The sequence below is a fragment of the Rhincodon typus genome, chromosome 25 (assembly GCF_021869965.1).
Source record: "Rhincodon typus isolate 14 chromosome 25, sRhiTyp1.1, whole genome shotgun sequence".
Taxonomy (NCBI): Eukaryota; Metazoa; Chordata; class Chondrichthyes; order Orectolobiformes; family Rhincodontidae; genus Rhincodon; species Rhincodon typus.
In genome coordinates, this window is record NC_063356.1 from 12,462,218 (window position 1) to 12,487,123 (window position 24,906).

The 24,906-nt window shown below is 43.1% G+C and overlaps 1 long non-coding RNA gene across 1 annotated transcript in view; it reads left to right on the forward strand.

Moving 5' to 3' along the window:
- The first annotated feature begins 2,491 nt into the window (after nt 1-2,491).
- Nucleotides 2,492-24,906, forward strand: part of LOC125486103 — a 62,294-nt gene continuing 39,879 nt past the window's right edge. The window contains exon 1 of the long non-coding RNA XR_007264788.1: nt 2,492-2,805. This is a non-coding gene — a long non-coding RNA (uncharacterized LOC125486103). The remainder of the gene's footprint in view (nt 2,806-24,906) is intronic.

The window sequence follows — 24,906 nt, forward strand, 5'->3', positions numbered from 1 at the left end:
ATTCACCCACTCACTCATATGGGCGCACACATTTGCAGATACATAGTTCCTAAAATCCCTACAGTGTGGAAACAGGCCCTTCGGCCCAACAAGTCCACACCAACCCTCAGAGCATCCCACCCAGACCCATACCCCTATTACCCACCTAATCTACACATCCCTGAATAATATGGGCAATTTAGCATGGCCAATCCACCTAGCCTGCACATCTTTGGACTGTGGGAGGAAATTGGAGCACCCGGAGGAAACCCACGCAGACACAGGGAGAATGCGCAAACTCCACACAGTTTCCCAAGGCTGGAATTGAACCCAGGTCCCTGGCGCTGTGAGGCAGCAGTGCTAACCACTGAGGCACCGTGCCACCCCAGAAAAATTCATAGCTAGAAGCCGACAGACTTGGTCAGTATGGGGATACGTTCTGTTTTGTTCAAAATGTACACAATTTGTAGACAGTCAATGTGGTATTTTATAAATTCCTACTTTGGAAATAAAACCAGTCTGACTCCAAGTTGATACACAGCCAGATTCTAAACAAGGCCTCACATTTAAAATGCATTGTTTGACCTGGGATGTCACCTCTGGTATACTGAGGGAACTGATAAAACCTTTAGATATCTCAGGGCAGTGACGTGAAAGAAATTCTGGAATTTGCATATTAATCTTTTCTAACTGATTAAAGATTTAATAGCCATCTTAGGTTTGTTCAATACATTCGGATCAGTTCTTTGATCTTTTGCTTATAAATTCTGTGTCAGATGCCACCTCTCTCTCTGACACCTGAAGAAGGAGAGAGACTCTGAAAGTTTGTGTCTTCAAATAAACCTGTTGGACTATAACCTCGTGTTGTGTGATTCTTGAGCTTCTATAAAGAGACCTGCATGACATCCCTTTGGTTCTCCCCATTTGAAATAAATTCCTCATTCAGAAAAATAAAGCCTCTTTGCCTTACATCCAAACATAAAGGTAAGTCCATGCCAAGGAAAGGGTTAATGTTTGCCTTTTCTTTCCAGCTAGCTCTGAGAAACCAAATGACACCATAATTCATTTATGATGCAGGCTCCAGGTGCTACCCCTGCTCAAGATTTAGAACAACCGATAAATAAAGGAGTGACATGCAGATGTCTGCTTTGAACCAACAAGCAAGAATTCTAAACGTGTGGAAAATAACTACCATTCCCCATCCTTCTTTAAAGCATGATAGCTCGGAAACTTCAATTATTATCCCATGGGAGGGCAGAGAATTAGCTGAACTCTGTTAGGTTGTTCTTTTACACTGGGCAGCAATTGCCAACTGCTAGCCAACCCCACTGTGCAGTTAGTCAGTGATGCCATGTTTATCACGGAGGGTTCAATTCAACATAAAGTTCTTCCACAATCTCAATTCCAAACCTCAGCAGCAATGGGGAAATAGTTGTTACGGAGAATACACGTGGGTGAACTCCCCCCATCTCCCCTTTCAAAAAGCTGTGTCCTTCAGTTACGCTTGCCATTTGTCACCAATGGAAGTTTCCATCTGGCAGCTTGAGAGGTGTTGCACACAGTGAAGTGCTGGTTGGAGATGCTGGCAATGTGGACATAGCCAACCCTGATGTTGTTACTCCATGGTAATACTCTCACCTGAGTCAGACTGTCGTGGATTAATCACACCCAGCGACTTGGGCATGACCTTGAAACATATGTTCCACTGCAGTACTGAGGGAAAGCTCAGTTGGAGATGCCATCCCCCCACAAATGAATTGTAAAAGCATTCTGCCTTCTGAGATGGATATACAAGATCTTAGAGCACCATAGTAAAGATGAGAAAGTCAATTCTTCCTAATGTCCTGATTAACGTTTCACACTCAGGCAATATCATGAAAAGAAATGGCGATCTGGTCATTATTGTCTTGCTGCTTGAGAGAGCTGGACTGTGCAAATTAGCTACAATAGCAACCGAAATACAAAAGTGACTTTATTGTTTGTAAAGCACTTTGGGATTGTGAAAGACATCATAAGGATGCAAGCATTTTCTTCTTTCTTTCTCTAAACAGCAATATAAGAGATATGTGAAAGCAGAGGCAGCGAATCTTGCTGTCAGTAGCCTCCAACTGTTTCCCTGCCATAAATAGAAACATCTTACATTAGGAATTACTAGTAACAACCACATCCCACCAGGCGATGGTGTGCCTGATGCCTTTTGAACGCATTTTGCTAATTAAACCCCTGCAAATTCTATATTTAAAATACAGGTTTTATTTTTATATCACTCTAAAATTGGACTAGCATACTAACTCATCCTAGCCCTAATGCTATAACATTACTGCATTTTTGCCCAGTCCAAATAACCTGTTAGATACAAAATAATAGCGTGGCCTTTGAGGAGTTAAAAGTCCCTCAAGCAACAGTCTCTCCTCTTTCAATGTGTGTTCGTTCCACCCAACTGATATGCTCTACTGGTATTGGCCGATGCTGCAGAAGAGGCAGCACAAGCTGGATGTATATCTCTCCTTCCTGTGCAGACAGCCCTGCAATCAATTGGCTTTAACCTCAAGCCCTATTCCTTGCATAAACTGCTCACCCACGAGTACAAGCCTCTGCACTGTGAATGCAGCCCAGCTAAAATAAAAGAGCTGCATACTGCACTGCAAAGGAAGAAAAAGAAGCTTCATAAATTGGACAACTTGACACACACACACACACACCAAAATAACACCAGAAAAGCTTGGTGAGGAAACTAAACGCTAACAAAGAAAGTGACAACAGGAAGGAAATTAAGAAGCATTTAACCTGTCAAAGAACTTGAAACAATTCTGCCTGTGTTTCAGGGTAAGTCTATCATTTTCATTTTTCTCAGAAATTGGTGTTCAAAATTTTGTTCCATTCCCATTCTCACAACTTTACAGCTTAGTTTTAAGATAATTTTAATGGGGCTTGTAATTTTGCTTACAGCTCAGCTTAGTTAATTTGAAAAAGGTTTCTAAAATGCTAACAGGGTTCCTGGGGGTTTGTCTGATTTGGATCTGATTCTCTCATTTATAATCAACACAATTTCACTCCTTTGATCTGGCCTTTTAGTTAAATAGTTCCAGTTGTGGATATTTCTATAACTGTTTCATGGTAACAATTACCAAAAACAGATTGTGAGCTTGGATCTGCTGTCAGCTTTTGGTTAAGTGGAAGTGTGATGCATTCGGTAAAAACAACTAACAAAAGAAAAAAAATTCCTAAACAGATTACATAGCATAGGATATTGCTACCAATTTGATACAAATGCATGGGTTAAAGGTGTCAGTGCTAACTTCTGAAGACATAGGAAGGTCTTAATCTAAGGTTTGCCACCATAGCAGCCAAGTAGTTGAGTCCAAGAACTATTTGACAGGGACAAAGCGGGCATTTAGATGTTGTGTTATTTTCCCCTGCCCCCATTCTGTTGTGGACTTCCTTACCTTAGCACAGAATAGGGCTGAGAAATGAACAAATCGCTTGCACCTCACTTTCAGCCAATACGTATTGCAACCCAGAGAGGGTTAAGGTGAAAAGTGAAAGTAAATTGAAAAGTACTGGTAGAAAGAGGAGCAAGTGTGAATGTGAGGAGTAAAAAAAGTTAATAACTTTTGATGTATGAAGATAAGTCCAGGATATTGATCCTATGTGTTATACTGATGGCAGGTTAACTGCAGAATAGTTGCATTCTTGTGTACTTATCTATTGGTGGGGAGATTTTGTACAGCGTAATGACAATATTCACAATGCTATGTGTTTTAGCAGTATAAAAGGCTGTTAATTCATAATGGTGCTAATGGATGATTAAACTAGAACATAGCCACAAAAGGCTACAAATATTTTGAGCTATTACTAGAAAAATTGAACCTCTGAAAACTTCAGAGCAATTGTGTAATGTAACATATGAAAGAGCTGAAATACTTAATATCTGGGATGGGGCTGAAAACTATGTGTCTGTCATGGATTTCAAGGAGTTTAAATCATCTGCAAAAGCATCTGCTCATATTCTTAAACATTTCACATCTGGATTGTTGCTCAGTGCTTTTCCAGTATTGCATTAAACCTTTTATTATCATATTACTACACCAGTGTAAGTTATATATATCTCATACATTTTGCTTTATGGACTGTTTTAAATATTTTTTCGTGTGAGGAACAGGCCAGAGTGAATGGAACTTGGGAATGGTTTGATGGGATAGTGAAGAGGGAATATTACTGTTCAACCTAAGTTCATTTAAGCAAAAGCAATAAGTGCTAGACATACAGGTCTGACAGCTTCCATGGAGACAGAAACAGTATGAATCTTTTAAGTCAAATATGAGTCTTCCACAGAACTCCATTTAAGTGCAGTACCTAACCTGCAAACACTTAATTGGCCAGAACCACAAGAGCCTCAGTCTGTTGTTAACATGCATTAGGACTGAACTGGACACATTTGATGCTCTCACTGGGTTGTAAAATGTGCACAAAGATTCCTCAACACTACCAGAGCTCACACTCATCACAAGAAATGCATGATTCCAATTTTAAGCTATTTTTGGAAAATAAAACCTCACGGGTACAGAGATTTGTTTTCATTTCCATAACAAATGCACAATTCCAATTTAGAGCTATCTTTGGAAAATACTACCTCACTGGTGCAGAGGTTTACCTGAATTTCCATTGTTTTTAAATCTTTGATTCACACATTTGGCTTTATATTTGCCTACAGCAGGTATCACAATATAAGGCAAGTGTAAGGTTCTCAGCTGATAGAAGGTAGCACATTTATTTCTTGCAGTTTGCTGCTTGTTGTCTTAATAATACTTTCTGAAGTAGACAAGACTGTCTCTCCATACTGTAGCTAACAGAGATTTATGTAGACATTCTTTGCTGTTTGTGCTTTCTGCGCGACGTCGTCAGAGCTTCAGAAATTTCCAATTGGATTCACTTTGATTTGTGTTTTCTTTTTCATTCTGTCAGTTTTCTCTCCTGCTCCCCTGTTGGGTACTGCTGGAGAACAGCCTCTCAGGCATCAATCTCTCTTCTGCATTTCACCTCAGCCCCAGTTCATCCTGTAGAAGTGCTGACAAGACTTGGCAATCCAGCTAAGTGCTCCCGACAAAAGTACTCAACACACTGCAGTTGGGGGGAATCCACCGAATAATGATTCGACATTGGAATCGCAACACATTTCCCCTCCATAATACAAAACGTGCTGAGGCCAATTCAAGCCCCTCTGAGATCAGCCAACACAACACATACATGAACCTGGAACCTTCTGACTTATTGCCTTAACTAGCTGAACCAACAGGGGAAAACCTTCACAAGCAATTCATTTTCTTTATAAGTCACATGCAACTTAATATTCTGTTTTTGTGCTGCTCCACATTCTGGTGTAGGTCCAGTGAATGTTCTAACACAATGAATGTTCCAATTTGTTGTGAGGCTTAGAGCTAGTTTTAAGACAGTTGATGATGGAGATAATCAGCTGGAGATTTTATATTCCCGCCATGATAAAACATCATGAGCCAATGGGCAATCTTCCCGCCATATACTATAGGTGCATAAGTAAGGGGATTAGATAGGCGGCTCTGTGGTCGAAAACGAGACTCCCGAATGGTATGTTGCCTCCCAGGTGCACGGGTCAGGGATGTCTCAGATCGACTGCAGGACATTCTGAAGGGGGAGGGTGAACAGCCAGCTGTCGTGGTGCATATAGGCACAAATGATATTGGTAAAAAACGGGATGAGATCCTACAAGCAGAATTTAGGGAGTTAGGAGCCAAGTTAAAAAGTAGGACCTCAGAGGTAGTAATCTCAGGATTGCTACCAGTGCCACGTTCTAGTCAGAGTAGAAATGAAAGAATAGGCAGGATAAATGAGTGGATTGAGAGATGGTGCAGGAGGGAGGGATTCAGATTTTTGGGACATTGGGACCGGTTCTGGGGGAGGTGGGGCTATTACAAATCAGACAGTCTCCACCTGGGCAGGACTGGAACCAATGTCCTAGGGGGTGCTTTTGCTAATGCTGTTGTGGAGGGTTTAAATTAATGTGGCAGGGGGATGCAAACCAGATGAGGTGGTTAGTGGACAGTAAGGAGATAGTAACTAAAGCCTGTAAGGAACTAGATAATGAAGTCAGTGTGACTAAGGGGAAGAGTAGGCAGAGAGCAGATGATGAACGCAAAGGGACAGGTGGTCTGAGGTGCATTTGTTTTAATGCGAAAAGTGTATTAGGTAAGGCAGATGAACTTAAGCCTTGGATTAGTACCTGGGAGTATGATGTTATTGCTATTACTGAGACTTGGTTGAGGGAAGGGCAAGATTGGCAACTAAATATCCCAGGATATAGATGCTTCAGGTGGGATAGAGAGGGAGGTAAAAGGGGTGGAGGAGTTGCATTAGTGGTCAAAGAGGATATCACAGCTGTGCTGAAGGAGGGCACTATGGAGGACTCAAGCAGTGAGGCAATATGGGCAGAGCTCAGAAATAGGGAGGGTGCGGTAACAATGTTGGGGCTGTACTACAGGCCTCCCAACAGCGAGTGTGAGATAGAGGCACAAATATGTAGACAGATTATGGAAAGATGTAGGAGCAACAGGGTGGTGGTGATGGGAGATTTTAATTTTCCCAACATTGACTGGGATTCACTTAGTGTTAGGGGTTTAGACAGAGCAAAATTTGTAAGGAGCATCCAGGAGGGTTTTCTAGAGCAGTATGTAAATAGTTCAACTCGGGAAGGGGTCATACTGGACCTGGCGTTGGGGAATGAGCCTGGCCAGGTGGTTGAAGTTTCAGTAGGGGATTACTTTGGGAATAGTGATCACAATTCTGTAAGTTTTAGTATACTGATGGATAAAGATGAGAGTGGTCCTAAAGGAAGAGTGCTGAACTGGGGGAAAGCCAACTATAGCAAAATTCGGCAGGAGCTGGGGAGTGTGGATTGGTAGCAGCTGTTGAGGGTAAATCCACATTTGATATGTGGGAGGCTTTTAAAGAGAGGTTGATTAGAGTGCAGGACAGACATGTCCCTGTGAAAATGAGGGATAGAAAGGGCAGGATTAGGGAACCATGGATGACAGGTGAAATTGTGAGACTAGCAAAGAGGAAAAAGGAAGCATACATAAGGTCTAGGCGACTGAAAACAGACAAAGCTTTGGAAGAATATCAGGAAAGTAGGATCAATCTGAAACAAGGAATTAAGAGGGCTAAAAGTGGTCATGAAATATCTTTAGCAAATAGGGTTAAGGAAAATCACAAAGGCTTTTATTCATACATAAGGAGCAAGAGGGTAACTAGAGAAAGGGTTGGCCCACTCAAGGACAAAGAAGGGAAGTTATGCGAGGAGTCAGAGAAAATGAGTGAGATTCTTAATGAGTACTTTGCGTCGGTATTCACCGAGGAGTGGGACATGACGGATGTTGAGGTTAGGGATAGATGTTTGATTACTCTATGTCAAGTCAACATAAGGAGGGGGGGAAGTGTTGGGTATTCTAAAAGGTATTAGGGTGGACAAGTCCTCAGGTCCAGATGGGATCTATCCCAGGTTGCTGAGGGAAGCGAGAGAGGAAATAGCTGGGGGCCTTAACAGATATCTTTGCAGCATCCTTGGGCACGGGTGAGGTCCCGGAGGATTGGAGAATTGCTAATGTTGTCCCCTTGTTTAAGAAGGGGAGCAAGGATAACCCAGGTAACTATGGACTGGTGAGCCTGACGTCAATGGTGGGGAAGCTGCTGGAGAAGATACTGAGGGAAAGGATCTATTTACATTTGGAAGAAAATGGGCTTATTAGTGATAGGCAGCATGGTTTTGTGCAGGGAAGGTCATGTCTTATCAACTTGATAGAATTCTTTGAGGAAGTGACAAAGTTGATAGATGAGGAAAGGGCTGTAGATGTCATATACATGGACTTCAGTAAGGCGTTTGATAAGGTTCCCCATGGAAGGTTGATGGAGAAAGTGAAGTCGCATGGGGTCCAGGGTGTACTAGCTAGATGGATAGAGAACTGGCTGGGCAATAGGAGACAGAGAGTTGTAGTGGAAGGGAGTTTCTCAAAATGGAGAACTGTGACCAGTGGTGTTCCACAGGGATCCATGTTAGGACCACTGTTGTTTGTGATATACATAAATGATCTGGAGGAAGGTATAGATGGTCTGATTAGCAAGTTTACAGATGACACTAAGATTGGTGGAGTAGCAGATAGTGAAGGGGACTGTCGGAGAATGCAGCAGAATAAAGATAGATTGGAGAGTTGGGCAGAGAAATGGCAGATGGAGTTCAATCCAGGCAAATGCGAGGTGATGCATTTTGGAAGATCCAATTCAAGAGTGAACTATGTGGTAAATGGAAAAGCCCTGGGGAAAATTGATGCACAGAGAGATCTGGGTGTTCAGGTCCATTGTACTCTGAAGGTGGCAACGCTGGTCGATAGAGTGGTCAAGAAGGCATACGGCATGCTTTCATTCATCGGACGGGGTATTGAGTACAAGAGTTGGCAGGTCATGTTACAGTTGTATAGGACTTTGGTTCGACCACATTTGGAATACTGCGTACAGTTCTGGTAGCCACATTACCAAAAGGATGTGGATGCTTTGGAGAGGGTGCACAGGAGGTTCACCAGGATGTTGCCTGGTATGGAGGGTGCTAGCTATGAAGAGAGGTTGAGTAGATTAGGATTATTTACATTAGAAAGATGGAGGTTGAGGGGGGACCTGATTGAGGTCTACAAAAACATGAGAGGTATAGACAGGGTGGATAGCAAGAAGCTTTTTCCCAGAGTGGGGGACTCAATTACTAGGGTCACAATTTCAAGGTGAGAGGGGAAAAGTTTAAAGGAGATATGTGTGGAAAGTTCTTTACGCAGAGGGTGGTGGGTGCCTGGAACGCGTTGCCAGCGGAGGTGGTAGACGCAGGCACAATAGCATCATGATACATGATATGGGCAGGGAGCAGAGGGATATAGATCCTTGGAAAATAGACGACAGGTTTAGGTAGAGTATCTGGATCGGCGCAGGCTTGGAGGGCCAAAGGGCCTATTCCTGTGTTGTAATTTTCTTTGTTCTTTGTTCTTTGTATAACAATCCTGAATACGCTGCACATGGTTAATGTTCCCTCTGGGATGTATGTGCACATGCGTGCATAGCAACCTCCAGTGCACCATGCCATGCAATAACCAGGCTGCACACAGCAGAGAAAAGTTAGGGGGAAATATTGATCACTATGTCTGTGTATTACTATAGAGGTAGTTGAGACAAAAATGTTCTTAAGATGTGGTGCAAATCAGACAATAGTGATCATAACTTGTTTGACATACTGCCTGAGCTGCACTTCCGTTGGATGTGAAGCTGATCACCTGCTGGCATCTGCTTTGTGTGACTGATGGAGAGGGAATCCCCCCAAATATATCAGGATGCAGATGAAACATAACTTTCGAGGAAGAGGAAAGGCCATTTTTGGCTTACTGAAGTCTGGTTCTCTAGGGGCCTAAATCGCTCAGTCTGAGCACCTCTTGTTATTTTCACTCCATTACTTTGTAATGGCATCACATCAAGCAACTTGGTCAGGAAAATCTTGGGTTCAGCCCCTGGTGTTTCTTTTTGTATATTCTTGGGATGTGAGCATGGCTGACAAGGCCAAGTGGTGGTGAGTCACCTTCTTGAAACATTGCAAATTCCTAGGGGGAGGATGGGCAGCATGGTGGCTCAATGGTTAGCACTGCTGCCTCACAGCACCAGGGACCCAGGTTCAATTCCACCCTCAGGTGACTGTCTGTGTGGAGTTTGCACATTCTCCCCATGTCTGCATGGGTTTCCTCCAGGTGCTCTGGTTTCCTCCCACTGTCCAAAGATGTGCAGGCTAGGTCGATTGGTCTAGCTAAATTGCCCATAGCATTCAGGGATGTGTAGATTAGATGGGTCTGGGTGGAATGTTCTGAGGGTCAGTGTGGACTTGTTGGGCCAAAGGGCCTGTTTCTGCACTGTAGGGATTCTACAAAGTGACCTAGTAGCATTATCATTGGTTGTATTAATCCAGAGAGTTCAGCGATATCCTGAGAACACAGATTCAATTCCTGCCATGACAGATGATAGATGTTGAACTTAATTAAAAATCTTGAATCAAAAGTCCAATGATGACCATGAACGATTGTCAGTATCATCTGCTGTAGTTCACTAATGGGAGGCTTACCTGGTTTGGACTACATGTAACTCACCACCCACAGCAATGATTTTGGCCCTTAACAATTAGGGATGAACAGTAAGTGTTTTCCTAGCTCGTGATGCCCAAATCCAATGAAGAAACAAAGGCTCTTTGAGGTGTTAGTACACACACACAATGGTGTAAGAGAGGCAATCCCTGGATTTTTATCCAATGAAAATGATGTAGCTCCAAATGAAGATGGCGTGTGACTTGGAGAGAAACTTTCAGCTGGTAGTCTTCCCATGATTCTGCTGCCTTTGTTTTTCTAGCTGGTAGAGTTTGCAAGTTTGGAAGGAACGTTAGTGAGTCCTTGTACCCTGTATCTGCAGCACAAACTGTGTCCACTGTGCAGCAATGGTGGAAGAAATGAATGTTTAAAGTGGTGGGATGGGGTGCCAAGTAAATAGGCTGCTTCATATCAGATGCATCAAGCTTCTTGAGTGTTGTTGAAACTGCACTCATCCAGGGCAGACAAGAAGATTCTGTCGCACTCCTAGCTTGCGCCTTAAACAGGCACTGGGGAGTCAAGATATGACTTAATTGCTGCAGAATACCCAGCCTCTGACCCTGCTGTTGCAGTCACAGGATAAACATGGCTGATCCAGTTCAAGTCCTAGTCAATGATAACATTCAGGATGTTGATAGTGGAAGATTCAGCGATGGTAATGCCACTTAATGTCAAGGGATGATGGTTAGATTCTACCTTGTCATAGCCTTTAATCACCTGGGTGTTCTGTGACACAAATGTTATTTACCAGCCCTGGCCTGTGATAAGCAAGCCATTCTCAGCAGAGGATAAGGGGTGGAGAGCTCGGGGTCAGGGGAATGGGAGGTGGGATGTATAGAAGAAATGCCCTCTATCTTCCTGGCAATGCGGAGGTGCTGGTGTTGGACTGGGACAGACAAGGTCAGAAATCACACCAGGTTATAGTCCAACAGGTTTATTTGGAAACACAAGCTTTCGGAACGTAGCCCCTTCACCTGACGAAGGAGCTACGCTCTGAAAGCTTGTGTTTTCAAATAAACCTATTGGACTATAATCTGGTGTGGTGTGATTCCTGGCTAATGAGGAAGTGACATAAATGCACCCACCCAGTTGGAACATGAGCATATGTGGACAATGAATGACGACACATCCAGGTTCAGCTTTTGTTCCAACATTGGAAAGATTGCTGTGTTGTCCCAATTCCTACACCGAAAACAGCATTTGTTCAGGGAAGAGAAGTGGATGCAAAGAACTAAGGAGCTTGCATTTGGAGCATCCTGAAGCACTGTCTATGTAAGGCTGCAGAGCTATTGCTGTGGTGAAGGGAACAGAGCAATCCATTTGTACACAAGCTTGCAGAAACAGCCACCTGATCATCTGTATTTGGTCTGAATGCTGCTAGGCCACCAAGGAATAAATCCCCTTGTTCAGCACTTTGGGATTTTCCACCTAAGAAGCCAAACAGGGCTTCAGTTCAACATGAGGTTTATAAAATCATGAGGGGTATAGATAGAATTAATGATAGCTGACTTTCCCTAGAATGGGGGATTTCAAAACAAGAGGCCATGTTTTTAAGGTTCAGGGAGAGATCTTTAAAAAAGACATGAGGGGCAAATGTTTTAAACAGAGGGTAGTTCATGTATGGAATGAACTTCCGGAGGAAGTAGTGGATATGGGCACAGTTACAACGTTTAAAGGACACTTAGTTTTGTACATGATAAGAAAGGTTTGGAAGGTTATGGGCCAAGAATAGACAAGTGGTACTAGTTAATTTTGGGATTACGTTTGGTATAGACTTGTCGAACCGAAGGGTCTGTCCCGTATGACTCTATGACTCTGAAACTGTATGTGAAAGTTGGCACCTCAGTCATTACAGCATTCTCTCAGTACTGCACTGGACTATCAGAATGATTGCAATTTATCTTGAGTGGAAGTTGAATACACAGTCTTTCCAAGTGAAAGCCAAATATGCTACCTCCTGAGCCATGGTTGACACAGTAATAAAGTTGCAGTAATGTAGTATTTGAGCTTTTTTCTTGGCCCGCGGTTTTATCAGTACTATTGGCACCATCCTCCTCACCATCTCAGTAATCGATTGTTAGTATTGTACAATCCATCCCCTGTAAACATGCCTACATTCAGCTGAAAATATTTTGATTCATGTGAGGAGCCAGGGAACGGAAATGTCTCCCTGAGTAGCAGTATCCTGTTTTATATCGCCTGCATGTGTTGACTAGGCCAGCATGGGATCAACATGCCAGAATGGAAATTTATTCCACTCCAGGTCTGTCATTGCCTGACACACATGAACTATCGCTTTTGTGAATGTTTCACAGTTTGTAATTGTTGGCCAGGAGTTCCGAAGGAGATTTAGAAAGTAATGGATAAAATTAGTCACACATTTCCAAAATGAAAGCCAAAGGTAATATTATGCTTCCTGTCACCTCTCTGGCTGCTTTCATGTGGTCTGTATTTTTATTACGCTGTGTCGGGCTGAATCCAAGCCAAGACCCATCTAAGGTTTTCTTTATTGCTGAAATATACATTTAAGTAGCAATATGGGGCATCAAAAATCAAATGAGCTTCATCGTGACCTGTTCCTCTTTGCTTCAGTTTAAAATCGACATGAAAGGATCTTGGATACAGAAGAGCTCACTCTATGAGGGGGTTATTAATATTTCAAAGATTGGGACAGATTTTCATTCTGACTGCTATGATTTTACTAATCCAAGCCCCAGACCTATTGGAACACCTTAGGCCATCTTAAAACCTGATCATAATAACACTGTCTCCCCACTCTCCCCGTGGGCAATTTAGGTTCTTTAATAAGATGCATTTTAGAATCTATTTAAGGCTGTACTTCTAAATCATTAGTACATGAATCTGCTCATATGCTAAAGTGTGCTATGGATATCACTGTTAGTAACAGTGCCTGTATTCAGGGCAAATTCCTGCCTTGAAGTGTATAAAAGGCTGTATTTGTCTAAGTGAATGACAGTGTTTCTATCTTAAACTGTAGATGTATTCATCCTCCTCTTGACTATGTTCAAGCCAAAATTCTACACGCTGCCTGTATACTTTGTATTCTAAATCTTTCTCGAGGTCTCAAATCTACACAGCTCTTTGCTTCCCTTTGTATATGTACCAGCTCTTGAAATCCAACCTTGATATCACTTAATTAGTAGTCCCCCTTCTTGGAAGTAAAACTTGTCCTGGAAATTTCAGTAATATTGATATTTGACATGTCAAACTAAATCGAAGGATTGCACATAAAGTTGGGGCACAAGATGATATGGTGTGATTAGATCAGCAATTGACTCAAAATCAAAATTGCCCCTAATGAATGACCTTTAGAGTTCGGTGATTGCACTTATGAAGGCAAAGGAAGCACCACCCCATAGGGATCATACCACGTGATAAATAAGCAGGCCATCTGTTTTTAGTGAGTGTGAGGCATTGGCATAGACGATAAGAGAATTAACTCTTTGCTTCTCTTCCAGTGGTGACATGATATCCTTTAAAGGTCAGTTTAAAATCTAAACTAAAAGGCAGCATCTCAAACAACATGATGTACTCTCAGCAGTAAAGTGTGAACTAAGAATCATTAAGCACTCAACTTCAGCTACAGGTCACGAACATTCAAGCTGTTGGCTAGCAGGAGGGAGGATCCCATTCAAGCCCAGCTGACACCATTGCTTTTACAATTTATTAGTGTTAGCGTGAGTTGGGCTGGAAGGGCTGTTATTCTGAACATTTTATTTCTTTATTTTTCTAATTTACTCCTATCACCTGGAATGCTGGACATTTTATTTCTTTATTTTTCTAATTTTATTTCCCTAAGAACTTGCACTGAAGAACTGTACCTGGGTACCTTCTACCTAGGACAGCTCCATAAGTGGCAACTTGTAAACTTTTCACTGCACTCATTTGAAAACAAAGCTAATTCAATTCGATTCAATTCCAAACCCTTGGAAATGAGAACAACCATTTGTATGAAAACTCAGAGCAGGCTCCAAACTTTTCGACACGTCAACCACCGAGGTACAGTACTTGCTGCTTGATCGGAACAAACTTAAGTTCAGTTACACTTAGATGGATAAAGTGTTTAACGCTCAGTTTCAAGCTGAGAAGCAGAATCGTGATTCCAGAACTTGAGCACACAAAATACAGTGAATGGCCCTTTATGTGTGACAGTACATGGATGAAGTGCAACTGTGTCATGGGTGGTGTACAGTAGCTTGGCTGTCTCACCTAGAAAGGAGTGCACAGGGGAGAATGCTAGAGCAACACAGGATCACCTGGTACACGTGTCATTGCCAAGGCTCGTGGCAGGAAAACTTAGCCTCCTCCAGAAAGGTTGGCCCTTTTAAAAAATGAAAAAAACAAGACTGAAACTTAGAGAAGGGATGCAAACATGCAACCACACCCAGAATGCCTTTTCCCTTAGTTAATCATGGGGGTGGGATCCATGATTACCAATCCATTTGAAAGGGAGTCAATCAACCAGAAAAGTGGGAACAATTGTAATAGAGCATGAACATTTCCTCTCTAATTGTGTCTGTACAGGAGACATGGAAACGTATTGGCGGGGGGTATAGAGTCAGTGAGAGTCCTCTACAGTTTCCTTCAATGCTGAATGAAAAGAAGCAGTAAAACCTGTATTTGAACACATACTGATCTTACTGTATATCTCAAAATGGAGCTCCAGAAAATCTAATACATTCAATTTCTTCTTTTACTGCTTTCTTCACTGGTTTTTCCATCTGTTTACATTGGTTCATTTAAATGCACAAACCTCATTGTTCAAAATCTAATACAGGGAGTCCCCAATTTACCAATGTCCAATTTACAGACACGTACGCTTAGGAACGAAAGCTCATACAGGGATATAATTTTAAAGACCTGACATATGAAGATTTCTGTGACTAGGAGATAGCAAGAACTGCAAATGCTGGAGTCAGAGTCGATACAGTGTGGAGCTGGAGAAACACAGCAGGTCAGGTATCATCAGAGGAGCAGGAAAGTCAACATTTCCGGGTTTACACCCTTCATCAGGACTGGGGAGGGGGAAGGGAGCTGGGAAATAAATATAGGGAGAGGGTGGGGCTGGGGGAAGATAGGTGGGATGGTGATGGTGATAGGTGGATGCAGGTAGTGTGGTGAGGATTGGTCCGTGGGAAGGGAGGGGCGGATAGGTGAGAAGATGGACAGGTTGTGTCAGGTCTAGGAGGTGGGGATGAGAAGGAAGGTTGGATATAGGATGAGACTGGGGTTGGGGAGAATTTAAAATTGATTAATTCAATGTTGAGACCATTGGCTGTAGGATCCCAAGGTGGAATATGAGGTGTTGCTCCTCCAGTTTGTGGGTGGTGTCATTGTGACACTGGAGGAGGGTCAGGATGGACATGTCACCCAGGGAGTGGGAGGGGGAGTTAAAACAGTTGGTAAATGGAAGGTGTTGTTGATTACAGCGTACAGAGTGCAGATGCTCTGTGAATTGGTCACCAAGTCTGCACTTGGTCTCACCAATGCAGAGAAGGCCACATCAGGAGCAACGGATACAGTCGACCAGGTTGGAAGATGTACAGGTGAATCCCTGTTGGATTTGGAAAGATTGTTTGGGCCCTCGGATGGAGGTAAGGGGTGTGATGTAGGGGCAGGTGTAGCACTTGCTGCGGTTGCAGGGAAAGGTGCCGGGGGTGGTGGGGCTAGTGGGGAATGTGGAGCAAAAAATGTGGAGTCATGGAGAGAGCAGTCCCTATGAAAGGCAGATGGGGGTGGGGAGGGAAATATCTCTTTGGTGGTGGGGTCGGATTGTAGGTGACGGAAGTGGCAGAGGATGATGCTCTGGATACAGAGGTTGGTGGGGTGGTATGTGAGGACCAGGGGGACCCTGTCCTTATTTTTGTTGGTGGGAGGGGGTTTGAGGGCAGAAGTGCAGGAAATGCAAGAGAGTTTGAGGGCATTATAAATCACAGGAGGGAGAAAGTTGCGGTCCTTGAAGTAGGAGGACATCAGGGATATCCGGAAGTGGAATGTTCCATCTTGGGAGCGGATGCAGCAGAGTTGGAGGAATTGGAAGTATGGAATTGCATTCTTACAGGAAGGAGGGTGAGAGGAGGTGTAGCCCACGTAGCGATGGGAGTCAGTGGGCTTGAAATAGATGTCGATGATGAGGCGGTTAACGGAAGTGGAAATGGTGAGGTCCAGGAAGGGGAGGGAAGTGTCGAAGATGGTCCAGGTGAATTTGAGGTTAGGGTGAAAGATGTAAATGCCCTCAACCACACCTCTTGCATTTCCTGCACTTCTGCCCACAAACCCCCTCCCACCAACAAAGTCCCAGAGACCCCTGATCCTCACATACCACCCCACCAACCTCCGCATCCAGCACATCATCCTCCGCCACTTATGAGACCTACAATCCACCTCCACCACCAAAGAGATATTTCCCTCCCCACCCCTATCTGACATTCGTAGGGACCGCTCACTCCGTGACTCCCTTGTACGCTCCACACTCCCCACTAACCCCACCACCCCCGGCACCTTTCCCTGCAACTGCAGGAGGTGCTACACCTGCTCCTACACCTCCCCTGTCACCTCTGTCCAAGCTCCAAACAATCTTTCCAAATCCAACAGGGATTCACCTGTACATTCTCCAACCTGGTTGGCTGTATCCGTTGCTCCCGATGTGGCCTCCTCTGCATCGGTGAAACCAAGTGCAGACTTGGTGACCGATTCACAGAGCATCTGCACTCTGTACGCTATAATGAACAATACCTTCCAGTTGCATTTTAATGCCCCCTCCCACTCCTTTGGTGACATGTCCATCCTGGGCCTCCTCCAGTGTCACAGTGACGCTACACATAAACTGAAGGAACAACACCTCATATTCCGCCTTGGGAGCCTACAGACCAATGGCCTCAGCATAGAATTCACCAGTTTCAAAATCTCCCCACCCCTGGCCTCATCCCATGCCCAACCCTTTCTCTCATACCCACCTTGCTGACCTGACACAACCTGTCCATTTTCTTTCCCACCTATCCGTCCCCACCCTTCCCATGACCAATCTCCACAACCCCCTACCTGCATCCAACTATCACCATCCCACCTACCTTCCCCCATCCCCAACCCCCTATTTATATCCCCCTCCCTAGTCCTGATGGAGGGTGTAAACCCAAAACATCGACTTTCCTGCTTCCCTGATGCTGCCTGACCTGTTGTGTTCCTCCAGCTCCACACTGTATTGATATGAACATTTCCTGTACTTACAAAAAGCACCTTTGTATTGTCTTGCAGTGTGTTCTAACTTACGTACAAATTGACTTGTAAACCAATCACAACCCAGGGACTGCCTGTAGTCGTCTTACCTTAAGCACCAGTGCCTGTGCCTCTTAGCAGTGTCAAATAGTGAAACACAAAATAATTTGACTAAAACCCAATATGTTGCTGCAGAACTGGTGCTAAAAGTATTGTTATGATCTTTTCCTGAACAATGTTCCCCAAGTTTTTACAGTTCCAGACAGATATTCCAAATCATTAAGATCCTGGATGCGGACAGATGAACTATATCCCTTTCTTTATACCTCCTTGTCCTTGTTTGGTCACAACAAGATTAATTTGAAAAGGGTCCCTTCCCTCGTGGACATCTTTCTCCTGGAACAAATGAATTTATGTTTAACAGGAGTGAATTTAACCAGGCTCTCCTGAGTTAAAAATGAGAAGGTTTATCAGTTGCTAAACATGAAAGCAGTTGATATCTCAACATACATATTGAATCATAGAATCCCTACAGTGTGGAAACAGGCCCTTTGGCCCAACAAGTCCACTCAGACCCTTGGAGTATCCCACTCAGACCCATACCCCTATAACCCACCTAATCTACACATCCCTGAACACAACAGGCAATTTAGCATAGCCAATCCACCTAACTTGCACATCTTTAGACTGTGGGAGGAAACTGGAGCACCCAGAGGAAACCCATGCAGACACGGGGAGAATGTGCAAACTCCACACAGACAGTTGCCTGAGGGTGGAATCGAACCCAGGTCTTTGGTGCTGTGAAGCAGCAGTGCTAAGCACTGAGCCACCATGCTGCCCATATCCTCAGATTAGGAATAAGAAGTGAGTCCAAAAAACGGGTAAAAGTTAACAGATATCTGGATCACTCAGTCTGGGTCATGTATGAACAATAGATAGTGAAATGTTGGCAGCTACACAGTAGATTTTGGGAAATTTGGCATTTTTTTATTCATTCACAGGATGAGGGTGTTGCTGGCTTGGCTAGATTTTATTGCCCATCCCTAATTGCCAGGTTAATTGAAATCCTTTTGTCCTTTTTCACGGTGCTTTTGCAGGGAGCCAAGGCAAACTGGCCTCTGTCTGGTGCTAGTTCAGATTTTTTTATGTGACTGTGGCTTCATTTTCTCTATCAGCTTCCAAGAGATCTAAAAGAGTAAAAAAACAAATCACTGACTTATTTTTGCATTTGCGGCATTGCGCCCAAGATTGAAATGAATGGGAAATAGATTGGGCTATGGGTGGGGGGGAGGTGGTTAGAATTGAATTCAGTGAGCTGGGAAATTGAAATTGACATTCATCAATCTGTCAGTCTCATGATTTTGTTTTGAGTCACAACACAAGCAAATGAACTGGCTCAGTGCATTAATCAGCAGGATGTCCAGGTCACTGGCCCTTGAGAAGTAAGTCTTTGCTGGCAGAGCGTGGAGTGCCATTGACCGGGGGAGATTGCACATCAGAACTCACGGAAGATAAATGAATTTCGAGGGTAATTCATGAAGAACTTTCATCTGTTTTCAGTTTCTTGTGTTGACTTTGCGAATGACTCAATCTGAGATCCAGCCCCTTTCGGGAGCTTGATCATTTTGGCCAGAGATGACAATCATTTAAAACCAGGTCTCCTGTGTTTGAAACCCTATTCTGTACTGTACTGTACTATACTATTGCTAAATTGAAATCCTGGAACTCCCTCCCTCGCAGCTCTGTGGATGCAGCTATCTCTCTCCAAGGCAGCTCACTTCCACTTGCTCAAAGGAAATTACAAGCGGGCCATGAATACTGGCTTTGCTAAAGATACAAACAGAACCAAATTAAACAAATTTAACACAGAGATTGCAGTCAAGCAGCATTCCATGGCACGGTGGTAACATTGATCCAATTGGCAGGTATAGAGCAATGTCTATTATTTAACTGTATCACAATTCTGGGAATTTTAATTTCCTTCAAATCTATCAGATATCCCCTTTTCCCTCCCACAGGTAATCACAGAAGTGGTGGCAACTGCAAACTGCTCCATCAGACATTAATTTTCTCTCACAAATGTCAAACTAAAAGATACCAGTGGAGCAGTGGAACAGACATTCAAAATGGCCTGCAAGTGGTGTTCAAATTCTTTGGCTACTTCAGCAGTCTAAGAATGACTTTTCTGTAAGATGTAGGAGCAGAAGTAGGCCATTCAGCCCATCAAGTCTGCTCCACCATTCAATAAGATCATGACTGATCTGACAATCCAAACATCCGATTGCCCGCCTTTTCTATATTAATCCTTGATTCCCTTATGATTAAAAATCTGTCTCTCTCAACTTGAATATACTTAACGACACAGTCAAGGCTCAAGATCAACACTTTACTCTGAGATTATGTCCTTTGGCCAAGGTTCTTCCTAAAGGCAAAACAACTTTGCCACATCCACCCTGTAAATCTCCTAAGAATCTTGTAGGCTTCAATAATGGTCTCTTGGTTGAAACCTCATATGGGATCCACATCCACCACACTCCCAAGTGGTGCATTCCAAATCCTACGTCACTGTACACTGCTCTACTGGTATCTTTTGGTCTGACTTGAGTACAAGCCCAACCTACTCATCATCTCTCCATAAGACAGTTCCTTCATACCTAGGATCAACTCTTAGTGAACCTTCTCTTTCATTCATTATCTCTTTCTGGCCCCACAGGAAACACGACTAATCCCTTAGCCCCTGATGAAGTTTGCATTTGACTATCTTTCTTTTGATATATGATTACTACTGCATTCCATAGGCTACTAGCTGAGATTACTTGATACCTTGTCCAAGGTACTAATCTCTGGATTAGTTCATAAATGCACATTTCAACTGAGCCACAGCAGGGAATTGGAAGATGCAAGATGTAGTGCCTGGTGTTGCTGACTCAGCTAAAGGGGACAGCATTTGGATAGTGAAGGGAGGAGCATTGCAATTTGTTCTCATGTTCTTGGGCTTGGAAGGGACGATCTAGCTCAGTCAGTAACCTTGCTTAATAATGTCTTCTGGAAAAATAGCTTGTTTTGAGAAATCAGGTGGGGACAAGACGTGTTTGTGATGCCCTATGGTTAATTTACCTCTTGATTTCACTACCCAAACCTAAGAAGGACAAGGTACTTCCTATTAAGCAGGGTCTGTTAATTCTGCGGAGTCAGTCTCTTCAAGAAATAGTGAAAAAAGGAGACTGACGTATTTCTGGGAAATGATCTCATCTGAGAAGCTATGTCCTACTGAAAGCGATCAGATTTTTGCCAGTAATTTAATTAGGTATAAATGATTACAGTTGTAGATTATTAAATGATTAAGGTCCATTAATCATGATATTAATCTTCTTTGACTTGAGGTCTCTTGCCAATATGATTTTTTTCTCATGAACAAAGTGGAAATCTCCGTGGTAAAATCGAGAAGCAGCTGGCTGCAAAACCCCAACCAGAGACACCTGGTAAAAACCAGTGGAATGTAGGAGAACAAAAGCCACACAGAGAGATATGAACACTCCATCCTTCAGCAAATACACAGAGGCACAACAGACCAGACATTTCAGCTGATTAAAGTCGATACTTGAAGCTGCCCCTTGTTTGTGGGTGACCTCCCAAAAAGCAGGACACTTTCAGGAATTTGGGGCTTTAGCTCTGGCAGGAGGGCAGTCCTCATGAGGAAATAGCAGTTTTTAAAAGGCCACTGTAGTTTACAGGCCCAGAAGATCAAAAATGTGTGTGTGTGAGTGTGTGTGTGTGTGAGAGAGAGAGAGCGAGAGAGGCGAGGATGAAAATGGTATAACAAGGAGCAGCATTATTAGTGGCTATTGTGACTGAAGTTTAGGTGGAGCTAACAAAGGTAAAGGAAGTATCTATGCCATCGAGATGGCAGGCAAGGGTAGTGCAGGTTGTATAGAGGGAGGTGGGGTAACCTGCCATCTCAAATGCCCCATGGACACCACCAACATGCTGGGAATATTATTATGTAATAAAATGGTACGTAGAGTATTCATGTAGATCCTGATATAGTGCTGTAAACGTGACTTGCCCCCAAACTATCTATATCAGCGTAGTGAAAGTGAAATGATGATGAGAGGGTTTGAACGAAAAATAAGTCCTGACCCAAAATTCCAAGCTGCCATCTCTCCCCCATCTTTCTCCAATTCCATATCCAACTTCCTGGGTATTGAAAAATTGAAGACATCGCACAGTCTCCACTTGAAAGCAAGACCAAAATGCAATGTCTGCAGTCTCTCGGGTTAAAATGAGTGTTGAAGTAAGTAAATATGTTTTGAGTTCTATATGTTTATTTTCCCTGCAAAACAAAAAACTTCTGCCCACAAGAAATTGCCGCGTGCAGAGGAGAAATAACAAACCATCAGACTCTTAGGTGGGCACGAAGACAATGCTAGACAGCTGCTGGAGGGGTGCACGCGTAGAGGGGGACAGAGAGTCAGGAGAAGACCTAACGTGGTCAGGTTCGTAAAGGGACGAACTATCACAGTACAATCATTGTTTTCAAATATACTGTCTCCTATCTTGCTCAGTTATTTCTTCAGCATCACAGTTAAGTCAGCCCTTTCCTAAAATAAACGTCCTTTTGTATCTATCACAGTGCTGGGCATGTACTCAACGAAGGAATTATCAAGTAACCTGACTTCCCACCTTTCATTCCTATAGCAGAGCCACTAACCACATCGCCCCATTTTATTTATTCATTCTCTAATCGAGAGTAAAATGCAAAGCACTGCTGAGCAAGATTAGACGATCAGTGGTCAATCATCTCTTCCTGGGTTCAGGAAAAGTTCTTGTCCTAGGCTGACAGACCCAGGGCTCCAGTACGCACAGGCCCAGTTTCCAAAGGATTATTGTTCACTTCACAATATCATGCGTGTGGGTAGTGGAGCTGGTCTCCTCTCATGTGTTCTATTACGGTGTCAAAGATTAGTTGGAGGAGTTCCCAGCTAGTATCAACAACACAGCGTTGGAGATATGTTACAGCAAGGGAACATCTGGTCAAAACAGCTGTCCAGCAGATTTCGATCAACTGAGTATCAAAAGGAGGTTGTATTATTGCTTCTGAATTGAAGCATTCAAGCTCAGGCTTTTCATGACTGAGACCTTTTGCCGTCGCACAGACCGTTAGCCCAACTGAGCCAGCGGAGATGCAAGAAGGGGTTAAAGATGTCCTTATGTCAATGCATTGTCTCCAGTGCTAGGGGGGGACATTCTTTTCTGGACTTGATAAACATTGACTGGTCCCTGGTCTACAAACCATCCTTTTCCCCTTTGTTCTATGAATCAATTGTACTTTTCCACTCTGCTCTATTCTAATACCCTGCCTATGCTCTACGTAGAGCCACACCATCTTTGTGCTATGTTGCCCCGCTACCTGTGTCCTTCATACAACTGATTCGTGCTCATCCCCTAACTGTACCTTACTTACTTCTCTGTTGTGCACCTCCCAAATCTCTCCATCCCAAAGGGGTAACTGTCTTTACAACTGCTTTTTCCTTGCCCTGTCTCACTCAGCTTGGTGGGTTTCCCTTTCTCAATCCATAAGCAAGGCTAAAGGAAAAGAGGAGGATCTTGAATTTTATGGTGGATTCCATAATCTGAGATCATTCCAAAGTGTCTTACAGCCTATGAATACTTCTTAGGTATCATCACTGTTAGAACGCAGCTCTATCGAAACTAAAGAATAACAGGCACCCTGTTCTACAATGAGTGAGTAAATGCACTTTTTTGTTGTATCCATACAGATACCTGAGAAAAAAAAACAAATGGCATTTCTTAGAAAACTGACTCATTGAGTTAAAAAAGAAACCTTCAAACTTTCAAAATCTGAAGTAAACACTGAGGAAAATACAACAGGAGAGTTCGATAGAGAAAAATAAGTGAACGTTGACCTTTTATCTGAACTCACCCAGTTCTCTCCCATTTAAGAGCTCTAGAATCATTCTCACAGTACTGATTACATTTAAATTAGTTAATTACTTTCAGACATTTTGTTCTCAATTGCCTCTAATGCTTCCAAAGGGAAAGTGGTCCAGTGTAGCAGAAATGGACCAACATGACTTAGAACAGGAGGATAGCTTTTGTTGGAGATGGGGGTGGGGAAGGTGATGCTTGTCAGAATCAACCCTATTTTAAAATTCTCATGCTTGTTTTCAAAGCTCACCATGGCTTCACTATTCCCTATGTCAGCATGGCATATTTTCAGATACCCAGTTCTGCCAGCATAGCATCTGTTGAGGTCAAATTGACTGGGACCATGTGAAATGGCTTAGGTAGATTCACTGCCACCAATCTTTCTTCTTAGGGCTAATGATACCAAATAAGGTTATCAATCTGTTGCGCTGAATTAAGATCCAGAAGGAGTGAAAAAAGAAAAAGCAAATTTTGATCGTCAGTAATTTTTCTTAAAATATCAAATACCTGTATCAACATCTAATCAGATCTCCAAGCCAAGGCTTCCAGTAACAGAATGGATTAAAAACCGAAAGAACTGCGGATGCTGTAAATCAGGAACAAAAACAGAATTTGCTGGAAAAGCTCAGCAGGTCTGGCAGCATCTGTGAAGGAAAAAATCAGAGTAAATGTTTTGGGTCTGATGACCCTTCCTCAGAACTGATGGTTGCTGGGACAATGTCAGTTTATATACAGGAATAGAATGGATTCATTGTAGGCCACTTATGAATATCCTCTTTTCATGATGGTGCTCCAGGTTTTGATTAGGAACTTTACAGTTACATAATGAGTATGTCTTAATCTTCTTTCTATGGTTTAGAGGAGTTTGATAGTCATCCATTTATTTGTAAGAAAGGTTTGATCCTTTATAGTGCACAGATCCTCTACAGGGAATCTATATTGATGTGGTAATAATGGTGCTTTTGGCAGCTCTACAGGAGCTCTTATGGCCCAGTTCTAGTCCACCTCTGCGTCAGGAGCTCTAGGCTCAAATCTTACTCCAGGACTTGATGGCCAAGAACTTGATGGTCTTGTTAATAATGTGGAAATTTGTATATCCTTCCAACATATGATTGAATTCTTTGATCACTACTCCAGGGTGCAACATGCATATAAAACCATATATTGCCATAGCACTGGGCTCCTTGGAAGACTGGACCAGCACGGGATTCAATTTCTTTTCAGCTGAAGAGGATTCAGGACCTGCCTCCGTGCCCTACCCTTTGGTGGAGATTGGACCTGTCCTCTAACACAGAACTGAGGAATCGGCAGCTCCATTAGCTATTTCTAAAGATAATGAGCATATTTTGCTCCTAAGTACCAGCCTGAATTCCAGGTCCACAGGTTTTTCAAAGCTTTTTACACTTCATACAAAAATCATCGCTGTGGTAGACAACTTGGTCCATTTTGGCTCATTCATCAAAATATTATCCCCCGTTATGTAACTATATGTAACTGTATATCAAAGACAACAAGGTGCAGGGCTGGATGAACACAGCAGGCCAAGCAGCAT